Here is a 12,555-nt window from a genome sequence, read left to right on the forward strand (position 1 = left end):
TGCGTTACGATATTTAAACTGTAGTTTTTTGGAGGTTTAGGGGGGAGGATGGTACCTAGGTTAGGTTACGTATTTAATATATACAATGTTTTACCACCCCCCCCACCCTCCTCTAATGTGCAAATATATAGCCCAAATTTGTTTATAAACTATTATATATTCATCCTATTTTATTTCATAAGCATTAACCAAACTCGACTTTTTAGAAAGGCCCATATAATGCACAAGTACCAAAGGTTCCAAATGCTAGCACTGAAGGATTGTTTTTTTTTCTACTTTTATAGGGGTGGACGAAATATGACCATTAATAGGACAGGGAATATGGCTCTTCACTGATAAATATCTGCACTGTCGATCGATGGCACAAATGCAAAAAGTTCTTAACTAACTTTTAGAAAAGCACACTTTTTCTGATGAAAGTAAAGAGCGAAGTTGAAGCTTCGCTTCAACTTTCGAACAAAATTTCTCCCATTCTTCCTCCCAAGAAATTTAGAAGTTAAGGTGTGCCCGGGGAGGGTTGACAGTGGTGCCCAGAGAGAGAGCAACCCCTCGATAATTTTTCAAGAATAGTAAGTGGTCCAGTTCCGGGGTTTAGATGAAATGATGTTTTTTAAATTTGCTGACAAGAATAGAAAAATTGCACCTTTTTTTCTTATATTGAGAATTCATTCTAGCATAATTTTTGCGAAATGTTAGTTTTTTTCAATCTTAGTTTTGTAGACTAGACTAGTTCTAGTTTTTAAATTTCGATTTGGGTGTGGTAGGTGTTGAATTCTCTACCCGTTCACTGTACCGTGCTTCGGTAATGCCGCCTCACCATGAGCATTGATCAATAAGGTGATAAAACTCTAGTTGTAGTGTTGTACCTTCAGCATTCAAGTGTAACAAAGGATACATTTTTAGCTGTCGAATTTTTTGATTTGAAGTTGTTTTTTTGTTTTGAAGTTTGTAAGTAGCCTATGCTGGTTTTTCAGCTTTTTAATTTCTTACTATTTCTATTGGTTTATTTTATCCAACTATGCCACTAAGTTAGGAGTTTGCGGAATAAGATTTCAAGATATTTATCATGATTTATATGACCCAACCAAGAACGTTCGGAACATTTTTATGTTTGGATTAACTTGCTAATTTTTGGTAAAATTGTAGATACTATCCCATTATGCGGGCTTCTCTAAAAAGTCAAGTTTGGTTAATGCTAATGAAACAAAATAGGATGAATATATAATAGATTAGAAACAAATTTGGGCTTTATATTTGCACATTAGGAGGGTGGTGGTGGGTAAAGCATTGCATATATTAAATACGTAACCTAGCCTAACCTAGGTACCCCCCCCCCTGCAAAAAAAACACAGTTTAATAGCTCTATAACAGTTAAGACGTCAAAAATGGGTTTTATCATTGCCTAGTCTATAGTGATTAACCTGAGAGGCCCGCGTAATGGGATAGTAGCAAATTGTATCACTAATGATATATGTGTGCATTTACCGTGTTTGTTTGTTGAACTTAAAAAACAAAAATTAAGTATGCCATTCCATTACCCATTCAGTAAAGGTATAGTATAAGGTAGAAATCAATGTATTATTAGAAAATATATCAATAGAAAAAAATGTATCATTAGATTGTCCATTCAAAACTATTCTTAAATACAATATTCTTGCCGTCACAATTGTCTACTGGCCCCCTCTAATGTGGCTAGGGGTACTTGTGTACTATACGCCACTCATTCAAGTGGTTCATTTAATGGTAAATTTTTCGTTATTCGTATTATTGACTTATGAATAAAGTAAACATAGCCTACCACTCAATGCCTTTTTTTATGCTCCAAATATAATAATCATTTTTGTCGGAAATGAACTTTACCCCCACCCCCCTAGGCTATAGCCTATATACCAATTCAGGGTATATATTTGCACATTAGGGGAGTAGGGGGTATATTTTAGGTCAATATCTACCAAATCATATTATTGAGTTAGGAATAAAGTGAACACACCATTCAATGCCTTTTTTATGCTGATTACGATAATAATAAGCATTTCTATGAAATGAATTTCTATGAAAACGCAAATGAATTTCAGCCCCCCCCTATATATGCTAATTCAGGGTTAGGTTAGGTTGGGTTAGGTTAGGTATAGCCTATATAGGGGGGGGGGGGCTGAAAATCATCTCCGATCGAATTGCTTATTATATTCGTAATCAGCATAAAAAAAGGCATCGAATGGTGTATTCACTTTTGTCCTAACTCAATAATATGATTTGGTAGATATTGACCCATTTTATTTCTGATGTTAATGAGAGGTAAGTTTAAACTCCCCCCCCTTCTTGAGTTTTATACAGCGTAAACTTGAGCGAGTGGCGTATAATACAGAGGTACCTGGCGAGGTTTAACCCTAGATTACGTTCCGAAGTTTCCTGATACTGTATTTTTATTTTTATTTTTTATTTTTTTTTTCTACTGCTAAAGGAAACACTATAAAGTTTTGAAAACTACTTTAAAGAATTATAAAATAGTTACTTATATCATTCCTAAGCGTATTTTTGCTTTTTTTACTGCCCCCCCCCCTTTCATGGGCGCCCTGAAGCTGAATTCCAGGGGGGGCAAACCTCGTCTAATTGGTACTTTTAATGCTCTATAATAGAAATCTCAGAACAAAAATATAAAAATAAGGCAGAATCATTCAGCCAGGGGGGGCGACAGTGCGGCCCCCCCGGCCCCCCATATGGGCACCCATGCCCCCTTTCCCCGTAATAATCAAATATATTACCACGAATTATATAACTCCTTGTATTTTCTATAGCGAGGCTATTTTCTTTCCGCTGCTTGTTTAGTGTTTGCCGTTACATTAATATGAAAAAAAAGTGGTGCTATTGAAAATTAATTTAAAAATCGAAATGTTTCTTGTAGAAGTAAAGAGCAGAGTTAAAAAGAGCAAAAATTAAAAAAATTAAAAATTGCTTCGTCGATTACGCAATATACATTTACAAAACTAGCCTCTAAACACTTGCATTTTACTGAAAACCTAAAACTGACCATGGGCGTAGGGAGGGGGGCAGCTGCCCCCTAGACCTTCAAATTTACATTAGATATGGCTGAAAAAGCAGATGGTTTGGAAAATGCAGTTGATAAAACTCCATCACACTATCGACTGCCCCCCCTAGACAATATGCTGTCTGATGCTGCCTACGCCCATGAAACTGACCCCCCAAGAACAGGGTGATCTTAAGGTAGCCTAGCAGAATGTTTTATGACTGGTCAGCACAAAACGAAAACTAATTCAGTAGTAATTCATTGAGCATGATATTGACTTTTACTATACGATTATAATAAAAAAAAAAAACTCGAACAAGCTCAGTTTTTCGTAACGCGCTAGTTTTTGGAATTCTAAAGATACTGGAAAATATCACAAATGTTGGAGAAGAGAGAGAAATACCCCTAAAAAGAAAAAGATCTTGATACCAAAAAAAGAGCATCTAATTAAAAAGGGCTAAGAATTCAATAGGCTACAAGAGGTTTCGACCCTATATATGCAAAAACACAATATTCGGCATCTTTCCTGAGACGGTTGATCCCAGATTTGTGTTTAATTTTTTTTTCTAAGCCGCACCAGGGGAGATTTTATTGAATCGGCGATTAAAGAATATGGGAGGGGGGAGGTATTCAAACATGACTTCGAGGGAGAATTGCTGATTACTGCCATTTTATGCTACGAGACAATTTTGGCCCAACTAGTGTCAACATCCGAGAAATTATTCAAAAGAAGTAAAACGTTTAGAGCTATTGAAAATCTATGTTATTTTCAAATTTCGGAGCTACTTTAATATTACTTTAATACTACTTTACTATTAGGAACTACTTTAAGCCACAAAAATATATTTTTTAAGTTAAAATTTCCAACTCTTCCTGAGTGGTCCCTCATGTCACGAAAAAGTTGGGATTTATCTCCTGTGTTAATATGCGGCCAAGATGATTGTGCTTTGTTGCACAAGTCAAAGGCTTGACACAGTTTTTGTATAATAAATAAATGAAGTAAACTAGACACTTAAACATATTTAATTTATTAAATACAGAACATAAGCAACAGTCTTAATTATTGGAATGTCCCAGTTTTCTTGTTGTAAATTGTGTTTTTAATTTTTCCGTTTCTTGGTTTCTTTTTAAACATCTATCGATAACAACCCAAAAATACAACATTAAGTTTTCCCCTTGTTGTATGCTCACCCTCCTAGCCCCAATAATATTTTTTATAAATTGTCTACTATCTGCTAACCAAAAGTTCTGACCCCGTAGGTTGAAAGCCTTGAGCACAAATAGGAGGAGTTTCAAAATTTATTGTTGCTTCAGACGAAATATCAGACTGATAATATACAATAAGTATATGTTGCTATACGTAATATGATATGTTGTTATAATTGCTTTTGCTTCGCACTGCGGCAGAAAAAAAAACTACAATAATAATTAATATTTTGTTTATTCGTGTGTTTTTACACACATTTGTTAAATTTTTGTGAGCTATTTTTCAACCACTTTCAATTACTTCAGTATATATAACAAATTTTTGTGCCTTGGGGAACATTAAAGACTTTTTTTAGTCTTACAGAAGAATAAGAAGTCGAAAATAACAAAAAAAAAAAAAAACCTTGTTTTCAAAATGGATTAAAAAGTAGACACTTTTTTCTCTAGAATTTATGAATATAACTCAAAAGGAGGGATACAAACAGATTTGACGTAACGCTCTTCGCCTCAGCCCATTGACTTATTTCGTTTATGCGATGATAACTTCGATGAATTTGATAAATTGAATGTAAAGCCCAATTCGCTTCGCGCCCCTTGTTTTCACTTATGCTCATAAATTCAGGAAAAAAAAAAAACGTTTTCCACTTTTTTAGTCCATTTTGAAAGCGAATGAAAAAAATGGTAGCCTACTTGGGCACTATTTGGGCCTTGACCAGGAAATCAGTCAAGAAAAACCCGTTTTCGACGGGTTAATTTAAGAGAGCGCTATGGAGTAATACTATGCATAGCGTGGTTTTCATTGCGTATACGATATTTAAACTGTTGTTTTTGGGGCTTGGGGGAGGTACCTAGGTTAGGCTACGCATTTAATATATGGTATTCTTTCCCCCCCCCCCCTAATGTGCAAATATATAGCCCAAATTTGTTTATAAACTATTATATATTCATCCTATTTTATTTCATTTTCATTAACCAAACTTGACTTTTTAGAAAGGCCCATATAATGCCCAAGTACCAAAAAAATATATTTATTATTTATAGTTATTTGTGTCTAGTTAGGCGTTTTTTTGGGGAGATTGTAGAATAAATAAATATTTTTCTCTCTTCTAGCAGTGAAAACAAACTTTGTTATACGTTGAAGATGTTGGACTGCTTTTGAGGGAACTATTGAGAAGGAAAAAGACAAGGTGAGCAAATTGTGTTTCCATCCCCACTCAAGTCCCACCGGGTTTGGTACCCGGTGGGTACCCGGTTTAGTACCACTCGCGTATTACAACTAGTTTAAAGTTTATAAACATACTTGGTGCAAAATTTTCCCTTCTAAGGTAGCTACGACGCCTACGACAACAGTTTAGTTAACCCTCTTTTGTAAACTAAGCAGTATAATAACATAATTATTACTTCATATTATTTGAATTTTTAGAGGTACTTCCAGTTTAATTGAATCTCCCTCTGTAATGTAGGGCTAGGGCTATATGATAACCATTAACTTTGCTGATAATTTTTGGCATAAACTTCCAATGTTTGTGGACTTAAACCTAACATTATCATAAACTTAACAGTTTACATTAAAACCTTTCATATGGTGCTTCTGGAATTTCAGTGTTAGTAATTGGAGTATACGTAGAAACATGCCAAAAGCGAAGATTTTGGGGGTGCTACCATTTCCAACAACCGTCACAAGCACTAAACGTTATTCGTCGACAAGGAAAATCCGTCAGAACCACTAACCGTCAGAACGTCGACAGTCATACTATCGAAACGTCAGTTCATCGATAGTCACAATCGCTACCCGTCAGAACGTCGACAGTCATAACATCGACACGTCATAACATCTAAAAAAAAATTTAGATGCTATGACGTGTCAATGTTGTGACTGTCGACGTTCTGACGGTTAGTGGTTCTGACGGATTTTTGTTATGTAAAAATTTTTTTAAGTTTTTATAATAGTAATAAGCATATAATAGTTTAGAAACAAATTCCGGCTATATATTTGCACATCAGGGGAGTGGGGGTAAAGCATAGCATATATTAAATACATAGCCTAACTTAACGTAGATACCTTTCCCCCTTAAACCCCAAAATAACTAAAATTTTAAAATTTTAGATGTTATGAAAATTTTTTAGATATTATGACGTGTCGATGTTATGACTGCCGACGTTCTGACGGTTAGTGGTTCTGACGGATTTTCGTTATGAAATTTTTTTTAGATGTTATGACGTGTCGATATTATGACTGCCGACGTTCTGACGGTTAGTGGTTCTGACGGATTTTCGTTATGGAAATTATTTAAGATGTTATGACGTGTCGATGTTATGACTGTCGACGTTCTGACGGGTAGCGATTGTGACTGTCGATTTTGTGACGGTCAGTGGTTCCGACGGATTTTTTGTCGATGTTATGACGGATTTTGTCGATGTCCTGACGTTAGTGCTCCTGACGGTCAGATGTTATGACGCCTTCCCAGATTTTGAAGTGACCATTTCCCCCAGGAAATTTGTTAATTGCCCACTAAGGGAACTTTTTGGCAAACTAACACTGGCCATCTTCAGACATTTTGACAAGCCATCGTGTCCTGTTCTAGATAACTCAATTTTTTCCTCTAAAACAAGTTTTTTAATGCCTACAGTTGTTTTGCATGACTATTAAGATAGAAGTTTAAACACGCAACATAACATACATGTTTATTTTTGTGTCAAAATTCTTGAGATACTCTCTTTGACCTACTAATTTGAAGCAGGTTTTATCTGAAGAAATCTTTACACCACCGGGTCTTCGGGTGAATAAGCTTTATTTCAGCCTACTGGTTTTTAGCCATTAGATTCAGGATTTCGGCACAAACTGATATGCTAATAGAGGGGTCAGCTACTCTACCACCTGGTGTAAATAGCCACACAAAGTATACCTTGAACCATTTGGGTACTTGGGCATTTCTAAAAAGTCAAGTTTGGTTAATGCTAATGAAATAAAATAAAATAGGATGAATATATAATAGTTTATAAGTCAATTTGGGCTATATATTTGCACATTAAGGGGATGGGGGTAAAGCATGGAATATATTAAATACGTAACCTAACATAGGTACCTTCCGCTCCCCCCTAAACCCCAAAAAAACAACAGTTTATATATCGTATACGCAATGAAAACCACGCTATGCATTCCATTACTTTATAGCGGTGTCTTGAATTAACCCGTCAAAAACGGGTTTTTCGTGACTGGTTTCCTTGTAACTGCCCATGTAATGCCCAAGTACCGCCATTTGTACATATTTGAATCGTATAGCACTCGCTACCTGGTAGACATCATTCTCAAAAGTGGATAATGACCACTGGTGATGAACCCAGATCCTATTTTATATAATCTGTAAACCTCCGTAATACACAGTGAATTGCTTAATCTGGAAAGTATGACAGGTGGAACAGGTAGCAGTTTTCCAGATACTTTTTTTGTGTTTCAGAGTTTGAATGGTTTCGCGCCTGAATTTTCTTCGTTTCAATTCATTCTATCACTGATGTGCTAAGAGAAATGCTGAAGACTTGGTAAGTGAGCTAAGAGGTACGGTTCGTTCTAACCATGTGGCAAGGCATGCGGGTCTGGTGGTCTGGAATACCTTTCCAGACTCAATTCGGGAAGCTGAAAGTGTGCCACAATTTGAAAACCGGCTAAAGAAGTATCTCCTTGCGGGCGGTTGGTGAGATTGGGGCTGGATGACAAGAGAGGACAATTTGAGTAATTCTGGTCTTTCTTCTGTTATTAATATATTATTTATTTTAATATATTATTCAGTAATTATTATTATAATCTCTTTTCTATTGTTCTTTATTTGTGTTTATTTCAATGATGATTTTGTTAGTTGTATAATTTAGTAAATGTGTACTGGTTGCGTTTTTTAAGCATACTTTTGCTTTGTTTGTAACCGGTCGTCAAGCCGGCATGAATTATTTTTAAGTTACTAATTTTTTTATTTAAATCAGATCATAGTCGAGTGGTTTCTGATACTCACAAAAGAGCACGTCTTTTGTTGTGGAGGGGCAAGGAAAGCAGACTTACAATTTTGTGGTACTTGTCTAGAATCCGATAAACACGCGAGAAGTGAAGTTTCTTTAATGCTAACGAAATAAAACAAAATAGGATGAAAATATAACAGTTTAGAAACAAATTTGGGCTATATGTGTGCATATTAGGGGGGGGGGGTAAAGCATAGCATATATTAAATATATAACCCAACCTAGGTGCTTTTTTACCCCTTCAACCCCCAAAAACGGAAGCTTAAACATTTGTCACGAAGAGAGCAATATCTCACAAGGCAGAGAAGACCTGTTTTTCATGTAGCATCTTTGGAATTCGATGCAGCCTTTCTCACGTCTTTATCAGATTCTAGACAAGTACCAATTTTGTTTTCAGGGGAATGTTACAAAGAGTTTTTTCCCTGGGCCTCGCAAAACAGTATGCGATATGTTTCTTTTATTCTTTTTTATGCATGTTGGTGTAATTTTGAAGCTAGCCAGATGCTTCAAGCCTCTTACTTATTCTGTCTCTCTCCGCTCTCTATTCCTTTTCTTTTTCGCCTTATTTGCGCAACACAAGTTAGCTTCTAGCGTGTTAAGTGCCTCACTTAAGTAAACCTATGATTGCTGGTTTACATAAGGTCCGCCAACTTGTTTCTGATTGGTGGAGGATTTTAGCTGATCAGTCATAGATCATTTTACATAATGAAGGTCTTATGTAGCAATTTAAATGACCTAGTATCAAATTAAATGCCCAATGCCTTCCTAATGGTAATTCCACTGGCGGATCCAGGGGGGAGGATCCCAGCCCAACCCCCCCCCCCCGCCTCCCCCAAGATGTTTTCAAACCCCCTCTTATTCTTTTTTTAGAATAAATTTGTCAATTTTGTCAATTATTGGTACCTTTGTCATATTGGCCCCTGCCAAGATTTTGCTCATTGGAGCCCACACTGGGCCTCCCCTCCCTCTAGATCCGCCCGGTAATTCTAGAATGACCGTAAACAAGTGTACTATTTCGGCTGGCTTAGGTAAGGTTTTGCAGTGGTTCATGCCAAATATGGACATCTGCCCAAATAAATTTAAAGGAAATTTGAAACGACTGAGCAGGGACTTCTCATTCGATTCGTGGGGCGTAACTCAACTTTTGCGTTTCTGGATATAAATTAAAACACTGAAAACTTCATGTTTGTGCATTCCATTTTTTGGGGGGATGACCTGTGATCTTATTTGACTCATAATTCATACAACCATGAATTATGAATAACTCATGATTTGCAGGCTTCGAATAAAGCTAAAAAACAAATGGTTTTACTTCACCCTCTATCATTTCTGTTTTTTCAAACATTACAGATTAAGTTTTATGTTGCACCGAGATTCTTATCAATGTACGCTCACAAAGGGGGCTTTGGGCCCGTGCTCCCTTCGAAGTCTCAAGTTTTTTTTACAATTTCGCCTGATGTTTCTAATATTGTTTCATGCAATTACCCTATTTTTTGTGGTTTTTAAGCACCCCCCACCGCCCTGATGAAATAAATGCATAATAGTTTAATAAAAAAGATAGATAATCAACCAGAAAATCTCCAATACCTGCATGAAAAGAAATGACTAAATTGAAAGGACAAAATATATAAAACAGGTGAAATATTAAAAAGACAGTGAATGTTTTATTTTATTGTTTCTTAAATCCAAAAATAACTGGTCTTTTGCTACCCGTGGGATGTACGTAAATAATTTATCAGACCACACTCCCTTTCCATTTACAATTAAAACGAAAATACATAAAAACGGGAAAAACTTTTTAAAAAGACAGTGGATTTCAGTGAATATAAAAGATTTCACCATCTTATTATAATTTTAATGATTTTTACATAAATTCGTTTCAATGGTAAATGAAAAAGCAGTGTGCAGGGGCTGATACAGAATTAATGTTTGGAGGGGTGCGCTAACAAAATATGGGTTTTCCTACTGGTGTTTGCCAAACCTCCACCTCTTTAAGTAGAGAAACTTTCGACCATTTTTTGTTCGAGGGGGGCACGTGTCCCTAACCCCCCTGGATCTGCCCCTGGCAGTGTGGTCTAATAAGGTATTTAGTATATGACTCACCGCTAAACACAAATTTGTGCTGAAAAGTGACTCATAATTAATAAGCACTAGAAATTCCAGTCATGGTGTCCAATATATAAAGTAGGAAATAAAAGAAGAGTAAGGAGGAAGAAGACAAAAAATAAAAATCAAAATTATGACAAAAAAGACAAAAAAGTTTAAAACAAAATTATGGGAGACTCTTTCTATTTTAAGTTTTAAGAAAGTTTTGAAATCTCCTGAACTTCAAGGAAAATGACCAGGTCGCCAGTAGATGCATGCGCAAAGCCATAATCATACAGTACCAAGGGCAGTGAAAACCAAATTGAATAAGTGGAAACCTACACAGTAAAAGATCTTTAGCCGAACTCGCTAGCCATGACAAAAAACCAACAGAGAGAAAAATCTCAATGAAAAAAAAACAGCAAACGAGACTGTGGCCAGTGGAAAGAAAAGACGAAAAATGTAAAACAACGCGGATATTTCGCCTGTATCAAAACAAGGCGTCTTCAGTACAAGAGAAACACAAGAAGAACAAGATAAAAAACCAAACTAAAACTGAAAACAAATAAACCACCACAAAAAAAAAAAATACAATTGGCGCAAACTAATCCACGTAGGGAAAAGATGCTAATAGAGTTACTTCAGTGAGAACACTAGAGCAATTGACTCTAGTTATGCAATTTTATGCAGTCATGTATTTTTTGGCAGTAGCAAGCAATAAAAAAGAATCAGGGGTGAAAAACGAACAAAAAGGAAGTTAAAACGGATGGAATCACTGGAAGAACTTAAGTTGTGTCTTTCCTTTGAAGCCGTAGCTCTCTTGAGACTTAGTATTTTGTTAATGTGAATTTTTTACAGATAAAAACGAAGTTAATTGAGCTAACCAGTTTAACTTATTTGTGTTGAGGTTTCAACCTGGTAACACTGTGGTACTGCCCTAAAAACTTCATAGTTTTGAAACAGTCAAAAGTTAAAAATAATAATATTGCGGTTTTACAGGTATGAATCGACGCATAATAGGTACAGGTCGCAAGGCCGTACAAGGGGGGCCTAACCCCCCCCCCCCGAAATGTTTGTCTGACTCGTAATAACATAAAAAATGGATATAAACAGTTTTGTAATGCAGTTTCTGAGGTTTTTTTTGTGTAACCCCCACCGAAAAAAAAATCCTTGCGGAAAACGACCCCCGAAAAAAAAATCCTGGATACGGTCGATTGTATATTGATTTATTTGGTACTTTAAATGTTAATACAGTTACTTTCTTGAAAAATAGGCCTAAAATTCTGAAAGAAATTAGGCAATAGTTCTGCAGATTGGCGCTTTTTGACCCAATGTAAGGGGTTATCACCACCAACATCTTTTTCTTTAACCAGGCGTACTCGACAGGTAGTACAAGCGATGTCTCTGGTCATGTTTTTTAAGTGATAAAAATCTTCTCCATCTGTTTTCTCTGAGCCAGAAATATATAAATGACTGTTTTTTTAGAGTATGGACTTATTCCTTCAATGTCTACTTGTTGTTACAATTGGAGCTGGAGTTAAGGGTCATGGAAGGCTGATCGATCCCCCATCGAGATCATCTGCTTGGAGGTAAGATAAATTTGACTACTGGTAGAGGTTGATTTTTAACTGCTAGGGGGAGATTAGACCCTTTGAGACAAAGAACCGATGTCCCACAGAGGTTGAGCATATAATAAACATTAGCATGTTTCACGTCTTTCATATTTTGTTATCTCCTTCATGTCTTATTAAGAACGGGCGATTATAGAAAGCTGGGAGAGGGCTCATTCGATTGCATATCGAAAGTTCTGGAACCCTATTAAAGGCTGAAACTGATCGAAGGGCAATCAACCATCCTCTATTCTACATTTGTGGGCTCGGTACTCTCCCAGTCCAAGTAGAATCCTATAAAGACTTCAACATCGCCATTTTAATCAGAACTGTCAAACGATCCACAAAATTTCGAAATTATGCAAACAGACCTTTTAAAATAGAGGCTTTAATAGGCAGGTGGACATATTCCACCTTGTTGAAACTAATTTCATGCAAAAATTTTTGTGATCTGTGTCCTTAGAGGGCCCAAAGTAAGGCAGTCACACACAGTAGTTAGTTTTCAATATTAACAAATGGTGAATGCTGTATGGTCACCGAAATGGGTATTCTAAGGGTTTTTGAAGCGTAGTTGAGAGACATTAAACAAAGATAAATAAAATACATAAATGAAATTGCAGA

General features: G+C 36.1%; 1 long non-coding RNA gene across 1 annotated transcript; it reads left to right on the top strand.

Annotated features, from left to right (window-relative positions):
• The first annotated feature begins 826 nt into the window (after positions 1–826).
• LOC148948117 (uncharacterized) lies at positions 827–11,916 on the top strand. The gene is made up of 3 exons (XR_016142283.1): positions 827–948; positions 5,342–5,418; positions 11,810–11,916. It is a non-coding gene; the product is annotated as an uncharacterized LOC148948117 (long non-coding RNA).
• The last annotated feature ends 639 nt before the right edge of the window (positions 11,917–12,555 follow it).

The sequence above is a fragment of the Artemia sp. Qi Xiang Cuo genome, chromosome 10 (genome assembly GCF_049724085.1).
Source record: "Artemia sp. Qi Xiang Cuo chromosome 10, ASM4972408v1, whole genome shotgun sequence".
NCBI classification, from domain to species: Eukaryota; Metazoa; Arthropoda; class Branchiopoda; order Anostraca; family Artemiidae; genus Artemia; species Artemia sp. Qi Xiang Cuo.